This window comes from Saccostrea cucullata, unplaced genomic scaffold (genome assembly GCF_032062105.1).
Source record: "Saccostrea cucullata isolate Sc308-1 unplaced genomic scaffold, CSIRO_AGI_Scuc_v1 ctg3292, whole genome shotgun sequence".
Classification (NCBI taxonomy): Eukaryota; Metazoa; Mollusca; class Bivalvia; order Ostreida; family Ostreidae; genus Saccostrea; species Saccostrea cuccullata.
In genome coordinates this window covers 22,318-28,722 of record NW_026933144.1, presented here as the reverse complement: position 1 = coordinate 28,722, position 6,405 = coordinate 22,318, and positions in this window count along the sequence as shown.

Here is a 6,405-nt window from a genome sequence, read left to right as displayed (position 1 = left end):
CTTGTAGCCAGTCTGAATTTGAAGCAACGTGAATTCTTTAATCATGTTATACAGTGGATCAAATGTAAACAGGGACCTATCCATGCATATCTGTCAGGAGGTGCAGGCGTTAGGAAGTCAGTGTTAATCAGAGCACTTCATCAAGTTTTACATCGGTATTTATGTGATAAGGAGGGAGAAAATCCAGATGATATACGAATTCTTCTTTGTGCATACACTGGTAAAGCTGCATTTAACATTGGTGGTCAACCAATTGCTTCTGCATTTCATCAGAAAATTTACCAAAGGCAACAAAACATGCATTGTGATGAACTGAACACATTTAGAACTAAATACAGAAATTTGTCAATCGTCATCATAGATGAGATTTCAATGGTTGGCAATGCAAACATGCAATTTATAAACGGCAGACTTCAGCTTCTTACTGGTTTGAAGAGGCCCTTTGGAGACATTAGTATTATTGCTGTCGAAGATTTCTTTCAACTTAAACCAATCATGGATGGATGGATTTTTCAGGATTTAAAACAAAATGCCCAAGCACTTGCATGTAATCTTTGGAAAGAAAATTTCACCTTATTTGAGGTAGATGAAGTAATGTGACAAAAGGATGACTTAGCATTTGCACAGCTTTTGAACCGTCTTTGTCACAATGAGATGACTTCTGCGGACTTGGATATAATTCACAATTGCATCATTGCTGAAAATAGTCCAAATAATCCACACAATGCTCCCCATCTGTTTACAATGAATGCGAAAGTAGATGAATATAACAATAAACTTATAGAGCAACTTCCTGGTGAAAAAGTCATTGTGAAAGCTGTTGACAGTGTCCTTCAAGACCACAGTAAGACTTTGAAAGAACGACTACTCAGATCATTACAAAATCAAGATGACGTAAGCAAAACTGCAAACCTCATGACAACACTAACTCTAGCATTGGAATGATATATGACATTACAGTTAATATTGATGTTACTGATGGCTTGACAAATGGTTCATCGTGTACTGTATATCTTGTTGAAAACAGATTACCAGGTGTATCAAGGCCAAGTATAGTGTGGGTGAAGTTTTTGGATTCTACAGTAGGGAGAATTGCTCGACAGAAATACCGACACCTTTACCATGATGATGTTTTGGATGATTGGACACCAATATTTGACTGTCAACGATCTTTTGTTTTAAATTCAACTACATATCAAAGAATACAGTTTCCTTTAAGACCAGCTGCTGGTAAGACAATTCATAAGGCTCAGGGCTGCACTGTTGATGAAATTGTAGTAGATTTGTCTCCGTCAAGAATAAGGAAAACACCTCACATTCATTATGTAGCTCTTAGTAGAGTTAGATCTGTTGACAAGTTGCATATTCTGAAATTCAATGAGCAAGCATTAACTGTGGATGAAAAAGTTGTTGAAGAAATGGATAGAATGAGGCAGGCAGCACCACTAAATCTGTGTTATCTCCAATTGTATAAAGCCGAGCAGAGCAAACTAAAAATTATGTTTAATAATGCAAGATCTCTTCACAAACATTTCAATGAAATTCAAAATGAACCCAATGTTGTAGCCTCAGATGTTATTGGTTTTTCAGAAACAAGATTAACCATCAATGATGAACAGAATTTTATGATGGAAGGTTACTTTACTTTGTTCAATCATGAAGAGAGAAGTGACAGAAATCGTCCTTATCATGGAACAGCATTATACGTTAAACGGGACCATTTGATGACATGTATCTCCAAATTCAGCAACACTTTGCTCGAGTTCATCATAGCTTTAATAAATTTCAAAGACTTTGGAGAAGTGCAGATAGTTGTTTTCTACAAGTTCCCAGCATGTTCTTTTAAAGAATTTAAACGTGATTTTATGTTGCACTTAAAACCTTTTGTAGACACAGAGAAAAAATTGATAATTCTTGAAGATTTCAATTTTGATTTGTTTACAGGTCACAAAGAATTTCTGAACTTTATGAAGTTGAATTTAAAGACGTACAGCACACTGGGGGAGATAACTCTTGCAATTTCATTTGAACGTTTGACGTGACGTCAAATTTAACGTAAAAAATAAAGCGTAAAAACGACGAGTAAAACGATCCCGATGTAGATCAATCATGAAAGAAATTAGGTTATGGGGCTTGGCTGTTATTGTGCGTGCCATACTCAATCAATAAGTATTTTTTTAATTAACTCGATTAAACTATGTAAAAAGCAAGACATAAAATACCATCCCTTAATGTTTATTTCATTTCATTTCATATACATTAAATTGCATTTTTTTTATTCTGAAAATTTTATTTTACATTGCCGAAATTCTCATTATGTACAATTGGCTATATAACATCTCGATTAATGATCTTCATTACAATTTGTGCATACACGATATAAATACACATGTATTGTTTTTCTTCTTTAATTAAATAAAACAACATTAAATAAACAAAAAACTTTTACAATGTAAAATCGATGTTGTTCTCAGACCCTTACTGATCAAAGAGGAAGAACTCTGAAAATGTAAGAGATGTTTGTTTTTCTCCCTTTATTCACGGTTTTCCACAGAATCAGATACATTTACAGCAAGACCTGATAAATAAGAGAATTGAATACTATAGACCTCATATACACAATGTAAGTATAGAATTGAAAAGAATTGTTCACTTGTACTGAAATCATCTGCATTTATGAATATCCTATTGCAGCAAATCGTAACTTTGACTTTTGTCAACAACGTCGGTTCGCATTTCCTCGAATCAAAACAAAACGTAGATTTTAAAAAAATATCAATGTGCGATTTGATATAAATTGAAATAGATGAAGAGTCTAATGTTTGATAATTTGAAGTTAATGTGGACGAATACGGAATTTTCATTTTAACTTTAGAAGCGACGACAATGAAAGAAATGCGTACGATATCATGAGTGGTGTATGTACATCTAATGCAAATGTCGATGTATCCCCACGGCCACATACTGTCTCGTTTGAAATAATGACATGAAACTACAATTATTCCATTTATATCAAAGCAGAGTTGAACAAACACCATTTTTATAAATAAAATTAAAGAAATAAAATTTAAAATCAACATATTCAAGTTCAACTAAACTTGAATTCGTATCCAGGTTTCATGTGATATGCACATGTGATATGCATAACACATACGTTTATGGACTAAACACTATTAGAGCATTTCAGTGTTTTTTTCCTGATACATATAAAAAGAGAAGTCAATATTTATTCTGTATTCATGAATTTAAAAACTAATGCATACCTCCGGGATTCTTGAGGAAATACCAGTATATTTGCACATATTCGTCAAACGCTAATGGTCTGCGATGCAAAAAAGGAAGGGGTGGGGGTGATAGGGGTATTCAAAAATTGCCTAAAAATTTACATCTAAATATGCTTTACATATGAGAACTTTTGAAATTTGTAAGTTATTATATTTTTCAAGCAAAAGCAATATTCCAATTTAATTTTTTTAAATGTGTATTTGTAGATTCATATAACAAAGTGATAGATCCCCTTCTGAAAGACGCGCGGGGACGTGATTTATTGAGAAAGGGGAGGGGGTAATTTTCCGGTATTGAATCAAAACTGGTCGTACAAAAATTATACAAAAAATTATGAAGGTTATTTTTACTACCAGCTACCTAAAGAAAGTTTTTTACAAAAATTAAACGACAGGTTTTTCACAAAAAAAAAATTGAATTTGAAAAATACGCAATTTTCAAGGCTTAGAAAATTCATAGTTTTTCAGTTTAGGGTCTTTAAAAATTGTTCTGATGACATGTATATCAAAAAGATAACTATGTTTTTGTGTTTAATGGTTAAAGGAATAAGCCAATGAAATTTGACATTTATATATAACCTGGTTTTTATTTTCTCTCGTTGTTTACAACTAAAGGGGGGTAACTTTCGGAAGTTCCTGTACAAAAACCACTCGAACGATTTTTTCCAAAATGTGCATATATACAGTATATATATTCATGTACTAAATATAAAAAAATAACTAAAATTAAACGACAGGAATTTTTGGGGGGTAGGTGTGTTGTACATCCTTAAAATGCACACAATTGGTAAAAAAGGTAACTCATGATTTAGGTTCACAACTTGATTTGGTTATCACAAACTTCCCTCTTAGTGAAACTGATTTGATTGAGGCATATTGGTCAGACCATAAAATGGTGTACTGTACATTATAAATCTGATATAAGGGACGCGCATGACTACTTATTTGGGGGAGTTACGTCATCTTTTCCCCTCTCCCACCTACCATTGTGCCAGTGTCACTTTGTGACATTTGGTACAGACCCTAAACCGTGCTACTACACCTCAGAAACGAACCGTACCGTTCCGTACAGAAAGCGTACCGTACCGTGAACAAAGCGAACCGTTCCGTGCACAAAGCGAACCGTTCCATTAACAAAGCATACCGTACCGTCCACAAAGCGAACCGTTCCTTGCACAAAGCGTACCGTTCCGTCCACAAAGCGAACCGTTCCGTTCACAAAGCGTACCGTACAGTACACAAAGCGTACCGTTCCGTGCAAGAAACGAACCGTACCGTTCTTTGGTTAATTATGCAAACCACGCCCCCAATGATTTTTTGAATCGTGTAATCACCAAATAAGTCATTTTGGTTTATTTCTCGCTACGGCGCCTGTGAAAGGAGGACGGAGGTTGTGTCAGCCTGTTCGAAACACCATTATTAAGTAGCATGCGTCTGGGCCTTCAACAGTAAATATAAGGAACTACCCGATGCAAACTACAACTTTAAAACAAGTAGACAGAGTGTGAGACAATTCCTTATTTGCTATAAATTAGATCAACTTCGTGTGTTTGTGGTCAAAGGTACAGTACATGCCACAAGTTTTTCCCGCAAAACACGTACGGGGCACAGTGGACCTCGAACAATGTCGGCATCTTCGAAGTCTTTCATTTTCTATATATTAGCAGATTAAATCAATTTTCTTTTGAAATATTTTATTTAAATATTCGTAATTTAACTATCCAGGTATTTAAACAATATTATAAGATGCCCAAAAATTCAATATAATCGTGCTCATGCCCAGGGATAAAAAACCCTTTTTAAATGTGTACATGTACATTCATGTTTCATAATCCTATAATTATATTTGACATAAAAAAAAGTTTCAATAGACTATAATACCACTAAGATATAACACACTTTAATGAAGTAATTCCCTGGTTGTCACTCCTTTTGATTTTGCTCATTTAAATTACTGTAAAATCAAAATATTTTCGTGGGGTCAAATTTTCGTGGTTTTAGGAAAAACTCTAGGTTCGTGGGGATTTGATTCCGTGGATTTAGAATTGTTGAGTAGTTATGCATGTCACATTTTACATTTCGTTGTGGACATGAATTCGTGGGTCTGTTCACACCACGAAAACAACGAAAATAAAAACCCCACGAAAATTTGTGATTTCACAGTATTAAATCTTATCGGATACAAGATCGTTTTTGTCGTAAGTATGCATCCATATGTAGTACATTTCAGATGCGTGATGAATTATTTTGTAAGAATTTTAAAACATACAGTGTATATAATCTGTCTAGAGTAAAATTTATAAAAAGAACGCTATTAGATTCTCACATTAACTCTGTTAAAATTTTTTCTTTAGGCGAATCATTGGTGCAGTTATACTTACACTGAAAATCTGTAATCATGTAAAATATGGATAAAAATATTACATGCGGGGTAAACATGAAGATTTCTACTGAACGACAGAGATGATAATCTTACTAATAAAACTGTGATCAACTTTCATGCTGCATACAAAAATCGCCAGCCGAATTTCTTGCAAATAAAATGTGCAAACTGCAGTATGAATATTACTTCATTCTGAAATACATCTTATGAAAAATGAAGAAAAAAAAATTGAGAAAAAATAAAGATATTATAAGGTTTGTTACACTGTACCCCCGCCCCATCCCCTCTCTAGAAAGCAATACGAATTAGCTGGCTAAAAGTTCTTTAGAAGTCTACAAAATGTATAGGTTGTTGTAAATTACAAAAAATATATCATAATCTACAGGAAACATCCTTATAAGAGTTTGCCTTACTAGAGTTTGAAAAAAAAAGGTAATTTACTAAATAAAATGAAATAAAAAAATATATCAATCCTCTTGCAAGCCATATTATGTTTGACACCCCCCCCCCCCCTCTAGAAGGCGATACTTATGCGAATTTGTGTGATTTTAAATTTTTGTGCTTTTGTAGAAGAAAATTATAATTTAGGGATACAAGCTTATTTATTTCTGTCTGAAAAGGGATAATTTAGGAAATAAATTTGTAATCAGTGTTGTGGTGAAAGCTGGAAGATGAGTTTGCTGGATGTCAGCTAAGTTTTTATATACACTTGATGTGGTCAGAACTAAATAATTTGAA